This window comes from Schistocerca nitens, chromosome 2, assembly GCF_023898315.1.
Source record: "Schistocerca nitens isolate TAMUIC-IGC-003100 chromosome 2, iqSchNite1.1, whole genome shotgun sequence".
NCBI classification, from domain to species: Eukaryota; Metazoa; Arthropoda; class Insecta; order Orthoptera; family Acrididae; genus Schistocerca; species Schistocerca nitens.
This window is the reverse complement of record NC_064615.1, coordinates 881,145,192-881,158,762: the sequence shown is the minus strand read 5'-3', so window position 1 is coordinate 881,158,762 and position 13,571 is coordinate 881,145,192.

The following is a 13,571-nucleotide window of genomic DNA, read 5'->3' as shown; positions in this document are numbered from 1 at the left end:
ACGCTGCGCGTCTCCAGTCAGCTGGGCGAGACGGCGACTGGGATACACACCGCTACGCGTAATCAGACGCCGCCGCCGCCGCCGCCGCCGCCGCTGCCGCAGCAGAAGACTTCACAAACGACACAGCTGCCGCTCTCCGAACCAGAACATCCCGTAAGATACAGTTGTACAAATCTTCAATAAAAGTTATCTTATGTAAAAATGATGTTTCATTCGACCTCATACCCGAGCCAAGGAAGAACCCACCCTGCCCACATGTTGTTAAGAGAGAAAAGTTAATTTATTTAATATTTTCACCCTGACAGAATGCTTTAGAATGCTCATCCTGACAATTGACTTGCATCAAAAGAGAAAACCCAGTTACATTTAGTGACAGAAGTGCCACATTTAGTATCACAACTGATACATTTGGTATCAGAAGTCGTTTTAGTTGTTACATTTGGTGTCAGAGAAAAAACCCTTGGCTCAATATGAGGTGTGAATGACAGTCACTAAAGGTCCACAGTTAGTATTGTTTAATGTGTGAAAGGATAGAGGTTTGCATAGCAGTCTTAATATTTTCATTATTTAGAAGTGTATTTTCTCTCATGATTTTAAGGGTTTGTCGAAAATATTTAAACATCTTTTGAATTCAGTGTGGTAATATTGTGTAACTAATAGTTTGTAAAATGATGACACGAAGTCGTACAAAGTCAGAGTCAGCACCACAAGCGGTTTCTACTGATGAAGCTATTCAGAGCTTAGTTAATCAGATAGCAGAGCTTAAAAATGATAATAATGCATTATTTAAACTATTCAGGGTGTACAATTTCAAGAAGATGTAGAAGTGGTAACAAAGGTAACTGACGGGTACGACGCGATCCTAGGACTGGATTTCCTGAATAAACATCACGCTAAAATCGACCTCAGACAGCAAACTGTAGAACTTAGCGGAATAGTGTTTCAGCTAGGTGACACCGCTGCAAAGGGCCCTCTGCCGCAAGATTTCCCTAACCGGAAGGCGAAATCAACTGCACTGCGTGCAACGTCCTTGATGGTTGATTCGCGGGATCAGATACCATCTGGCTCAGGAAAACTTGTCTGGATGACCGTTGACCCCGAAGTACCTCCAGATACAGTGTGTCTAATAGAGCCTTTAGAGGAAAATGAGGAATTAGATGTATCACATTGTTTTGTACGTAGAAGTGTTGTACGGGTTCAAGACGTTGAGAGAGAAAGAAAAGTACTGGTACGTATTGACAATTTCGGAGTGGAGGACAAAGAGTTACATAAGGGAATATTAGTAGCTACAGTCAGTACTTTTGAAGAAGAAGATTTCATTTGGTCAGATATTAATGATGGTCAGAAACCAGACGCCTATAAAACCGCATTACGCCAGAAGATTGAGCATTTGCAAGGAAAGGATAGAGACACGATAGAAGCAGTTTTAGTTGAGTTTCAATATTTATTTAATGCAGAAGGTCCACTGCCAGCAACAGATATCACACAGCATAGGATCCCAACAGGAAATAGCCCCCCAGTTTATAGGAAGCCTTATAGAGTTGCGCATCACTTACAGCCAGTACTAGATGAATTTTTAGAACAGCATCTAAAAGATGGAATTATAGAATATTCTGATTCTCCTTATAATTCAAATATTGTAATTATTCCAAAGAAGTCTCCCGACGGTACGAAACGATGTAGATTCTGTTGTGACTACAGACACCTTAACAAACAAACTATCTCAGATGTTTATCCTCTTCCAAACATTACAGATATCATTGACAGTTTGGGTAACAGTAAATACTTTTCAACAATCGATCTACGTAGCGGATATCATCAATTGGAAGTTGCACCTGAAGATAGGCATAAAACAGCATTTTCTACCCCTGGAGGCCACTGGCAATTTAAAAGAATGCCTTTCGGTTTGAAAAATGCACCAGCAACTTTTCAAAGACTACTCGATGGAGTATTGCGAGGTCTCAAAACTCAGCAATGTTGTGTATATCTAGACGATATTATTGTATTCTCCAAAGACATTAATGAACATGCTGTGCGTCTGCGTAATGTTTTTCAGAGACTTAGAAAAGCTAAATTAACATTAAATATGGAAAAATGTACTTTTGCATTGACAGAGGTTACATACCTAGGGCATGTCATTAGTGAAAAAGGAATTAAAACAGATCCTCGATTAATTTCGGCAGTTAAGGACTTCCCAACACCACAACGCGTTAAGGAAGTACAAAGTTTCATTGGTCTCGCATCGTATTACCGAAAATATGTTCAAAATTTTGCTGAAATTGCCCGACCCTTAACCCAATTATTGAAAAAGGGTGCAAAATTTCATTGGTCTGAAGATTGTGAATCAGCATTTCAAACCCTTAAAGATAAGTTAACACACAGTCCGGTATTAGCCTACCCAGATTATAATAAAGAATTTATTTTATCCTGTGACGCAAGTGGTCATTCAGTAGGAGTTGTTTTGAGTCAGAATATTAATGGCGCGGAACACCCCATAGCCTACGCTTCGAGACAACTAACAACGGCAGAAAGAAATTATTCCACAACGGAGAAAGAATTGTTAAGTGTTATTTATGGTATCAAATACTTTAAATGCTACTTGTATGGTAGGAAATTCAAGGTTATTACAGACCACGCAGCTTTAAAATGGTTGCTTGGATTAAAGGATCCATCTAGTCGTCTTACCCGTTGGGCCCTATGTCTTTCCGAAATGGATTTCGAAGTTATCCATAAACCAGGCAAAAAACACACGAATGCAGATTGTCTAAGTCGGAAAATAGCACTTTTGGAAGCAACAGGCCGAGATACTGAGGACTGGAGAAAGGCACAAGATGAGGATACAGAATGCAAAAAATACGCAACTCAAAAACAATTTTGCTTTGAAGATGGTGTATTATGCCGTAAAACAAAACTTGGACCGCGAATTGTTGTTCCCCTACACCTTAGACAAGAAATAATGGCAGAGGCCCACGATCATATCCTTGCAGGACACTGTGGACAGCGGACAACCGAAAGACGTGTAGCAGAGCGATTTTGGTGGCAAACCAGAAAGCAGGATGTTGCGCAGTACGTTCGTAATTGCATTGCGTGCGCACAACGAGCTGAACTTTCTCGTTCAAAAATACCCTTACAGAGGCTCCCCGAGGCTTCATGTCCATATCAAATCTGCGGAGTGGATCTCTACGGGCCATTTCATAAAACACCTGCTGGTAATAAGTATGTTCTTACAATTATAGATCACTTTTCACGCTACCTAGCTATGGTGAGTCTCCCAGATCAGCAAGCAAATACAGTTGCCCAAGCTTTAGTTAACAACTGGATACTTAAATTTGGCGTACCTGAAGCTATTATCACAGATCAGGGATCTAATTTTATGTCTGAACTAATGAAACAGCTATGCCACTTATTAAAAATACGCAAATTACGCACAACTCCGTTACACCCTCAGTGCAACGGGCGCACAGAAAGAGTTCATCGGACAATTGGCAAGATGCTTAGTTATTATATTAACGAACAACATTCTAATTGGGATACGTATTTACCAATAATCGTGTCGGTATACAACGCTAAAACGCATGAAGCAACTGGCATGTCACCTTATGAAGTGGTCTATGGGAGAAAAATGCCGTCCCCTTTTGATGTAATCAGGCAGAAAAACGGAAAAGTCGGAGAAACAGTAAGAGATTTCAGTCGAATGATGAAGGATGTATGGAAAAAGGTTCAAAAATCTAATACAAAGGCTTTGGAACGACAGGAAAGATTAGGTAATGCCCAAGGTAAATATCCTAATTACAAAATCGGTCAGTGGGTTATGCTTTCAACTCCTTATATTGCGAGAGGAAAAACGAAGAAATTTGTAACAAACTACAGAGGTCCTTATCAAATTATTGAGATCACGTCACCAGTCAACGTTAAATTGCAACTGCCCACCCGAACTACCATTGTGCATGCAAGTCGTTTAAAACCTTTCAAGGGCGCTCCAGATGTAATTCCTTCAACAATAGTGTCTGCTTTTCCGAAGGGTGGAGGAAGTCCCCGTAAAGGAAAAAGAGTGGCCACGCCAGCAAAACATACAGACATGGCACCATACAATCTTCGACCAAGAGTGCGAATGTCCTAGTGGAATCTCAGTAGACTGTGGATAGTATACATATGTAAATAATTAATAAATGATAATGGTTTCTTTTTTTTTTTTAAAAAAAAAGGTTGAACGTAGATTGATGTAGATCTTGTAGTTAACAATGTATTTCTTCTTTTCTTTATTTTTGTTTTTACTAGGTTCGTAGGTCCATAACCATGTTGTTTGCTTTTTTCGGAAAACGCCATGCAAGCATTTCCTACATAAAACCTATCCTACGTCAATGACTCCCCTGACAGTTCCCTTCTGAAGTCATTAGATATGTTCATAAACTCACAGCAAGGCAAAATTGATGCCAATGTTATGATGCAACATGTTTTAAAATTAAAAGGTGAACACAAAACTAAAATTATAATGCTAGGAACGGGTATATCTGGAACCTTTGTGTTGGTGTTTCTACTTTATACAGCTTTCTTTTATCTAAGACGAAAAAAGAAGCCAAATAATAATATACCACTTCATCAAATCCCTGTTACCTGGATACCACACTCTTAACTGGTGTACTTCAGTAGTTACTTTTCAGCACTAGTGTATTAATTTTGTTTATTGTACTTCATTCTTTATTAAACAGACTCATGTTAAAATAAACAATACTGTAGAATAGATATTCTTGCATTAGTATAGGGTACATTAAACAGGTGTTGCTATGTTACTTTCTAAGTGAATAATCTATTTTTGTTCATTCATTGTCATAAAGATTTGTTACACTTATTACAACCATTTATGTGTGAACTATGTGATTTATGAGCGTACAGTGCTTTAGTAAAGTGATAAAGTATTTTCAACATACTTAATGTGAAGCGTGTGTAATCTTCTAAGTCGAGAGTTTTCATTGCTTATGTTAGTGCTTTTGCCGTGTGAAGAGTGGAGGAATGTTGAGTGGTAAATTCGAGGGCGAATTTCTCCGAAGGGTGGAGGAATGTAGAGTGGTACTTAAGTAAATAAATTAGTGAAATCAAAGTGAACTAGAAATTAATATAAATGAAAAACTTGGTTTAGTTTAGAGAGTTACATACTCGCAAGCAGCGGGCCGAACAGCAGAACAGAAGAGACAATGACCGTGAAGTCAGCAACTTCCACATAAGCGGGCGCTGTCGATTCAGCCGTCAGGGCATCGCCCGACCGGCTCACGTGTTTCTCAGTTGTCGTATGTGAGCAAAGGCCCTCGCCTACATCCCAAGAGCCAATGACCGACGTAAAGAAGATTCTTCGAGAAGCTATTCAACGTGACAGAAGAGGCAATGACCGGCTCACGTGTTTCTCAGTCGTCACATGGGATCAAAAGCCCTCACCTACATTCCAAGAGCCAACGACCGACGTTAAGAAGATTCTTCGAGAAGCTTTTCAACGTGACAGACGAGGCAATGACCGTGAAGTCGTTCACCTCCAGTAAACTGAAGTGAATAAATACGCGAGACGCAGTGGGCCAGACGGATAAAGTCAGATGAAGACGGAGACGGAGACGGAGACGAAGACGGAGACGGAGAGAAGAGACGAAGAAGACGAAGAAGTTTTCAGTCAGTTTCGGTGCTGAAGACCGTCATGCAAGAAGAGACTGCATCATGCACAGACGCACCAAGTCCGCCGCTGTAATGGAATAGCAAGCAGCAGCTGCGGCGCCAGAAGACAGAAGTTAAAAGGTATTTGAAGTCTGGTTTTTACATACCCGGGTGACTCGTGAGGACGGGAAGGAGACGGCCTCACATCAGTAGTCACCTGTGAGCTGAGATGAAGACCTGACAGCCGAAGACTGGCAAGCGGGAGTCCGTGGTTCGAGTTCGCCACACTGGCCTTCCCCCGCCGCGCCGCTCCGCTGGCCGACGCAGAACACACGCGGCCGCTTAGAGGAGAGAAACACTGGGACGCGACACCCAAGGTATCATCCGATGCACGATTTCGCTCGCAATAATTAAACGGGCCACCTCGCGCTGCGCGTCTCCAGTCAGCTGGGCGAGACGGCGACTGGGATACACACCGCTACGCGTAATCAGACGCCGCCGCCGCCGCCGCCGCCGCCGCCGCCGCTGCCGCAGCAGAAGACTTCACAAACGACACAGCTGCCGCTCTCCGAACCAGAACATCCCGTAAGATACAGTTGTACAAATCTTCAATAAAAGTTATCTTATGTAAAAATGATGTTCCATTCTACCTCATACCCGAGCCAAGGAAGAACCCACCCTGCCCACATGTTGTTAAGAGAGAAAAGTTAATTTATTTAATATTTTCACCCTGACAGAATGCTTTAGAATGCTCATCCTGACAATTGACTTGCATCAAAAGAGAAAACCCAGTTACATTTAGTGACAGAAGTGCCACATTTAGTATCACAACTGATACATTTGGTATCAGAAGTCGTTTTAGTTGTTACAATACCAAGGCGACGCAGGTTTTCCGTGGAACAGATGATCTTTCTCTCTGTTGTCTGTTGATGTATGGGCATGCCTGAGTTTTGCATTTCTCACTGCTTGACTGACTCTGTTCCGCATCTGCTTGTAAGCAATATGATTTTCAGGTGTGAGGCGCAGTTTGTGTGCCCGATATGCAGCGTCTCTGAGATTCATGAGCTGTTTTAGTTCTTCAGTTAGCCAAGGTTTAGGTATCCTATTTACTTTTCCGGTCTTTAGGCGAGTATATTTGTCACACAGTTGAGTAAACTTGTTGGTAAATCTATGAAGTTCAATGAAGAGAGGTGTCTCTCAATTCGATACTTACTCATTTTTGGAAGGAGGCACTCGTTGTATAAGTGTAAACGGCACGCAATAAACTGTGGGGCGCCCGTACATATCATGATAGTCTTCACAACAGGTTCAGATTTATGCTTTACACTCAATATTTGTGTTATTTTCCTTCATCAATCTTTAACTGAATAACAACCACGAGATCAAGTACCAGTATGAACAAAATATCTTAAGAATTCATATTTACACCTACGCAAGAGGTGACACTGATGTTAATTCTCGTACCGACTAAACATCAATACATGAAATACATACAGTATATTTTTACAGCAAAACATAGGATTTTCTATTTATATTACATTAATGGAGCGTCTAAGGAAACGATAAAACTGCGGAGCAGCTTACTCCTTTATACTAAATAATTTCACGACTGAGTAAAATGATTTTTGCACCTGATATTGCTTCAACTAAATTTCGTGTTTTGGTGTTCAGTATTATGGCTTTCGATATCTGTGTGTAGGACATCTAATACATTCATTCATACCTGAGTAATTTACTCCTCTCTGTACAAGTCCAATTTTTATGTTTGCACTGAATCATGATACACACTAAAAGTTTTGAAGCAAAAACAGTTTTTACTAACAATACTACTTGGATGACGATATATTATGATGTCATTGTAGTAACCTGAACTTTCCAGATCAGATTCCAGCAGGAGTGTCTCAGACGTATGCCATTGATGATCCAATTTTTTCTACCATAACTTATTTACTCCAGTATATGATGTCATAAGACTGCAATGGAAGGAAATATTCTAAGTAAACTTTTCTAACTGTATCGTTATATGTAGCTGATGCATTTATGTGTGAGACAAAAGTTGCTTTTATAAGTATTTGTGTCAGATCTAAGATATGGTAAGACCTATTTAATTTTCGATTATTGTGTGCACCCAAGATCTTGGGGAAGTGTACTTGCTGAACGCATTGCCCTTTGCAAGGTAGACTGAGTAAAGTGCGGAAGACATACGAGATAAGACGATACTTATTGTTTCTTGAAATTGGCTCTCTATGACTACTTTCCTCTAGAGGTTTTGCCATGGTTGTAATGTGTTGGTGTTTGTTTAGATTCTGTGAGTTACTAACCAAGTGAATATATTCTAGTTAAATACGTTATCAGTACTTCACACTAAATAATACTGTTTAGTCACATACACGTCAACCATGGAGGTGCTGGAAAGGAGTTAGAGAGTGTGTAAGTAGGCTGTTTAGGTTCTTATATTGGTAACGCCACCGCCACCTAGCGCTCTGTATGAAAATCACTGGCTGTGCTGTGTGCAGTCTGTGCTTGGTGGCATTGTTGGAATTTGCTATTGTAGTGTTGGGCAGTTGGCTGTTAACAGCGCGTAGCGTTGCGCAGTTGTAGGTGAGCCGCCAGCAGTGGTGGATGTGGGGAGTGAGATGGCGGAGTTTCGAGAGCGGATGATCTGGACAGAGACAGTAAATTTGTGATACTGTATATCATGGACTGATATATATATTATGACCTTTGAACACTATTAAGGTAAATACATTGTTTGTTCTCTATCAAAATCTTTCATTTGCTAACTATGCCTATCTGTAGTTAGTGTCTTCAGTAGTTTGAATCTTTTATTTAGCTGGCAGTATTGGCGCTCGCTGTATTGCAGTAGTTTGAGTAACGAAGATTTTTGTGAGGTAAGTGATTTGTGAAAGGTATAGGTTATTGTTAGTCAGGGCCATTCTTTTGTAGGGATTTTTAAAAGTCAGATTGCGTTGCGCTAAAAATATTGTGTGTCAGTTTAGTGTTGATCAGAATAGGTAAAAAGCGAAATGTCTGAGTACGTTCAGTTCTGCTCAGCTGTTTGAAAATCAAATAATGAAAGAGGTTTATCAGCACAGTAATTCATTAATTTTTCCAAGGGGACGTTGCAAGTGTCGTCAATGCATATGTACTAGCATACAGGTTCGACATAATCAAAACGATGCAGTGCGTGGAACAGGGGAAGCTGTAGCCTCAAAATATTTCTCTTCCAGTAGTGTACATGACATATACTCGAAGAGTGCGTAGGATTCCACGACCAGTGTCAATTTGACTGGTTGTTGGACTGCTCATTACAAAACACTATAATCCCTAAGAATCTGACTTTCGACCATTTGTGCATGGATGCTAAACTATTGGGTTTTGGCAATGTTCTAGTCAATGTATACCGCACTGTATTGGATGTCATGCAGCAACCAATACCACATGCTGGTATGTTGTTGGACAGTTAGAAATCAAGATCCATTTGGAAGGGTGAATGTAAAGAAGACCGTTTATTGCCTATGCTAAGCTAAGAAGTGATTGTGAAGTACCAGCAAATCAGCAGCATTGGAACATCACGAATTACAAACCTTCCCAAGACCGCCGTATGCCGACTGCATGTGCCAGCAGCCATACAATGCCACGATCAAAGAAAGAGTCTGCTAGGAATTAATGAGCAAGAATTAACGAATTCAGGGCCCTTTTGTAAAGAGCTTTCCGTAGGTGTTTCCATTAATTCCCTGTCAATTTTACTTCGACTTGCTCGAAAATTTAATCGTGATTTAAACCATTAACGAAATTTCCGAGAGAAAATCAACTTCATGATAATGATTCTTAACTGATTTAGGCTGCCATCGTTTTGTCAGGAGTTAATAATTTGCTCAAGATGGCGGCAACGTTGAAAAGTGACAAGTCCTTTGCGTCCGCCTTTATCTCACTGTAGTTGTTCAGTTCATGAAGATATATACAATTAGGGCATTGGTATCGAGATCTGGTGACACTGTGATCGACATAATGTTTATTAAGGAGGACTGACAATGACTGGGTACTAAGTTCATTAGTAGTTTATTGCATTTATTTATTTCACTCGTTTACGTGGGACTTGATAGGAATTATTTTGGAATACTGTAGATTGTATCAACTTCAGCTTTACTGCAAAGGACCACGATCAGTCATTTGAGTGTAAAATTTCCGTTGCTTAACATTCTGTGGCAGTGTAACTGCACTTGTATCATAAGGTATTCCGGAGCAGAAGTTCAATAGAGGTCACCAACACACTTTCCTCCAAAACGGGAACGTTTTAACATTTAATGAACGCTTATGTTTTAAACGGATGTCTTCTTGCTCTTTGCAGGTGAAGAGATACAGTCAAAACGACCGCTCCAACTATTGGGACTGTGCCAGAGTAGGAAACCTTTGAGGGGAAAAGGACATGGTCGGTTAGAATGTCACAACAAGCTGGCTACAGCCTCTTGCTCCACCTATCCCCCCCCCCCTCCCTTCCCACACATTTATCAATGGTATTAAGTTCTTTCAACTCGGAAGTCTACTGGAGTGTCTTTTTCATTGTATTGCTCCAGTGAATGCTTCATTTAGCTTAACATTGTGTTTTGCTCAGTTTTGATGTGAGAATACATCTCTTAAAGTTTTTCTTATTAATGCTGTGACATCCCCACATACACTGACGGAAAAAAATGTCGCAATATCAGGAAGGAGTTGTGCGATATAAGCTAAAGTTTGTTGGCACTGGCGCATCGTACTGCATCTCGAGCAGCAATCTGAGCAGCATTTTTCACCATAGGGACACAACGAACTGTTACAAATAGGTTAGTTGAAGGACAGTTCCGAGCCAGACGCACTGCAACGTGCATACCACTGATCCCAAACCAAAAAGATTTGGGACTTCAGTGGTGTCAAGTGAGAGCTCATTGGTGGGGCAGAGTGGAGTTGTGTTCCGTTTTCTGAAGAAAGTTGGCTCTGCCTATGCGCCATCGATGGCCGCGTGTTTGTTAAAAGGAGGCCATTTGATGGCCTGCAACCGACTAGTCTGCGTGCTGGACACACTGGATATACTACTGGAGTTATGGTCTGGGATGCGATTTCGTATGACAGCAGGAGCATTCTCGTGGTTATCCCACGCACGCTGACTGCAAAATTTGTACTCTAGTTTGGTGATCCGAGCTGATGTGCTGCCATTCGTGAACAGCATTCCAGCGAGTGTTTTCCAGCAGGATAAAGCACGCCCACATACCGCTGTTGTAACCCAACATGCTCTACAGAGTGACATGTTCCCTCGACTTCCTCTACCAACAGATCTGTCTTCAATATGGAACAGCATCGGACAACATCTCCAGCCTCATTCACAAACAGCATTAACCGTCCCTTTACTGACCGACCACGTACGCAAGGCATGGAACTCTGTCCTACAAACTGACATCCGGCACCTGCACAACACACTGCGTGCACGTTTGCACGCAAGCACGTTTGCATGCTCGTATTCTACATTCTAGCGGTTACACTGTTATTAATGCACCTGACCGCTTACAGGACCTATTTTCGACCCACATTAACCACAGGCAGTCTCTTTTTCGCTGACCAGATGGCGAGGAGCGAAGTTTACAACCCCCCATCAAAACATTTCCTTTAGAAGCCCAAGACTGCCTAAGAATTGAGGCATATTGCTGCTATGACACTATAGTAATGTTTCTTGCTGACACAAAAAAAAAAAAAAAAAAATTCAAACACTGGTCGCGATAATGCCCACGCGCTATCCCTACCGATTTCTGAGAGAGGGAGAGGGAGAGAGAAAGAGAGAGAGGAGGGGGGAGGGGTAGAAAAATTCAGTAATGCATATAAACGAGACGCATGATAGAAGATTTGAGGTCAAAGAGGGACAGGTAGGTGTAGCAAGATGGAAATGAGCAGACAAAACCCCCATCTGCCAGCGCCAGCGGTGCAACAACCAACGTTGCATGTATGGAACCACTCCCTCCAGCATTAGCGTGGAGGTGTGAGGGGAGAGAAGCATTTCGTAGTGACACCGCCATTGGCAGCGGGAATGTCACCCCAACATCCATCGACGATATCGTCTTAGCACTGTTTTTGTTGTGGTCTTCAGTCCAGAGACTGGTTTGATGTAGCTCTCCATTCTGTTCTATCCTATGCAAGCCTCTTCAACTCCGAGTAATTACTGCAACCTATATTATTCTGAATCTACTTAGTGTATTCATCGCTCGGTCTCCCTCTACGATTTTTACCCTCTACGCTTCCCTCCAATACTAAATTGGTGATTCCTTGATGCCTCAGAACGTGTCCTACCAACCGATCTCTCCTTCTAGTCAAGTTGTGCAAAAAATTCCTCTTCTCACCAGTTCCATTCAGTACCTCCTCATTAGTTACGTGATCTACCCATATAATCTTCAACATTAACACCGCATTTCGAAAGTTTCTATTCTCTTCCTGTATTCCATAATGGCTACACCCCAGACGAATACTTTCATAAAAGACTTCCTGACACTTAAATCTATACTCGATGTAATCAGATTTCTCTTCTTCAGAAACACTTTCCTTGCCATAGCCAGTCTACATTTTATATCCTCTCTACTTCGACAGGGCAATGGCCTTGCTGCAGTGGATACACCAGTTCCCATGAGTTAAGCGCTGTCGGGCGTCGTCGGCACTTGGATGTGTGACCATCTGGGCTGCCATGCGCTGTTGCCATTTTTCGGGGTGCACTCAGCCTCGTGATGCCAATTGAGGAGCTACTCGACCGATTAGTAGCGGCTTTGGTCAATAATACCATCATAAAGACCGCGAGAGCGGTGTGCTGACCCCACGCCCCTCCTATCCGCATCCTCCACTGAGGATGACACGGCGGTCGGATGGTCCCGGTAGGCCACTCGTGGCCTGAAGACGGAGTGCTCTTCTTCGACAATCATCAATTATTTTGCTTCCCAAATAGCAAAACTCATTTACTGCTTTCAGTGTCTTAGCACTAGGGAGGGGAGAAAGCAACCGGTTAAAACCGATGCCGGTATTTCAATTCTGAATTACTAGAATTTTCCGGTATTTGTTTGGTCTCAGTTATAACAGGTATTTTTTTATTTTTTTACAGATAACTGAGTAAAAAAATCGAAATATCTGTCATTTTTATTCATAAAATTTGAATTTGTTTTAAGTACTGCGTTATTGTAGCAAATGGGAAAAGCAATAAGTGCTATTTAGCAACAGTGCCGACAGAAACAAGCAACAAACACAGGGCATAAGAAATGGTCCAGCATTTCTGAGACAATACCGTGCCTGTTGCTGTGTGTCGTGGCTTGAAGTAGGCATGTAAGTATGGTGTGCAAGATTTGCCCCCATCTGGTCTATAAGGTAGTTTCTCGCTGTCGTCACCAGACATCCGTTGTATTGCAGAATGGCACAAACCCTAGACTTGCTTTAAAAGGGGAAGAATTTGTCTGCCACTTCTATGAAATAATAAAAGCAGAAGTACATTATGGTAACAGTAACCAATTAAAACAATTCATTCATATTATACAACTCTAAGGTTCTCATAAGTTTCCTGTTATTGTAAATAATTCACATTCACTATACTAGGACGAAGATGAATGAGCGCACTGCATGGGTACTGAATAAGGTATACACAACAAGCAAGATGTTGGAGAAGCTGGATAGACTGCAGTACCGCTGTAAACCCACCTGCTTAGGAGTAATGAAATCCACACCAACAAATACACTCCTACTGGAAAAACAAGAGATGCCCCTCTAAATGATGACGAAGATGCCCAAGGAACGATACATAGTAGAGAAATTATCATGCTCACGGCATCCAATTCAGCAGATTTCACGACTGTACCGTTGTTCTCCTGGATACTGATTTCATTCCAGCACATAATGATTTGGCAGATGAGCGCAAAGATATTGCCAGAAGTATA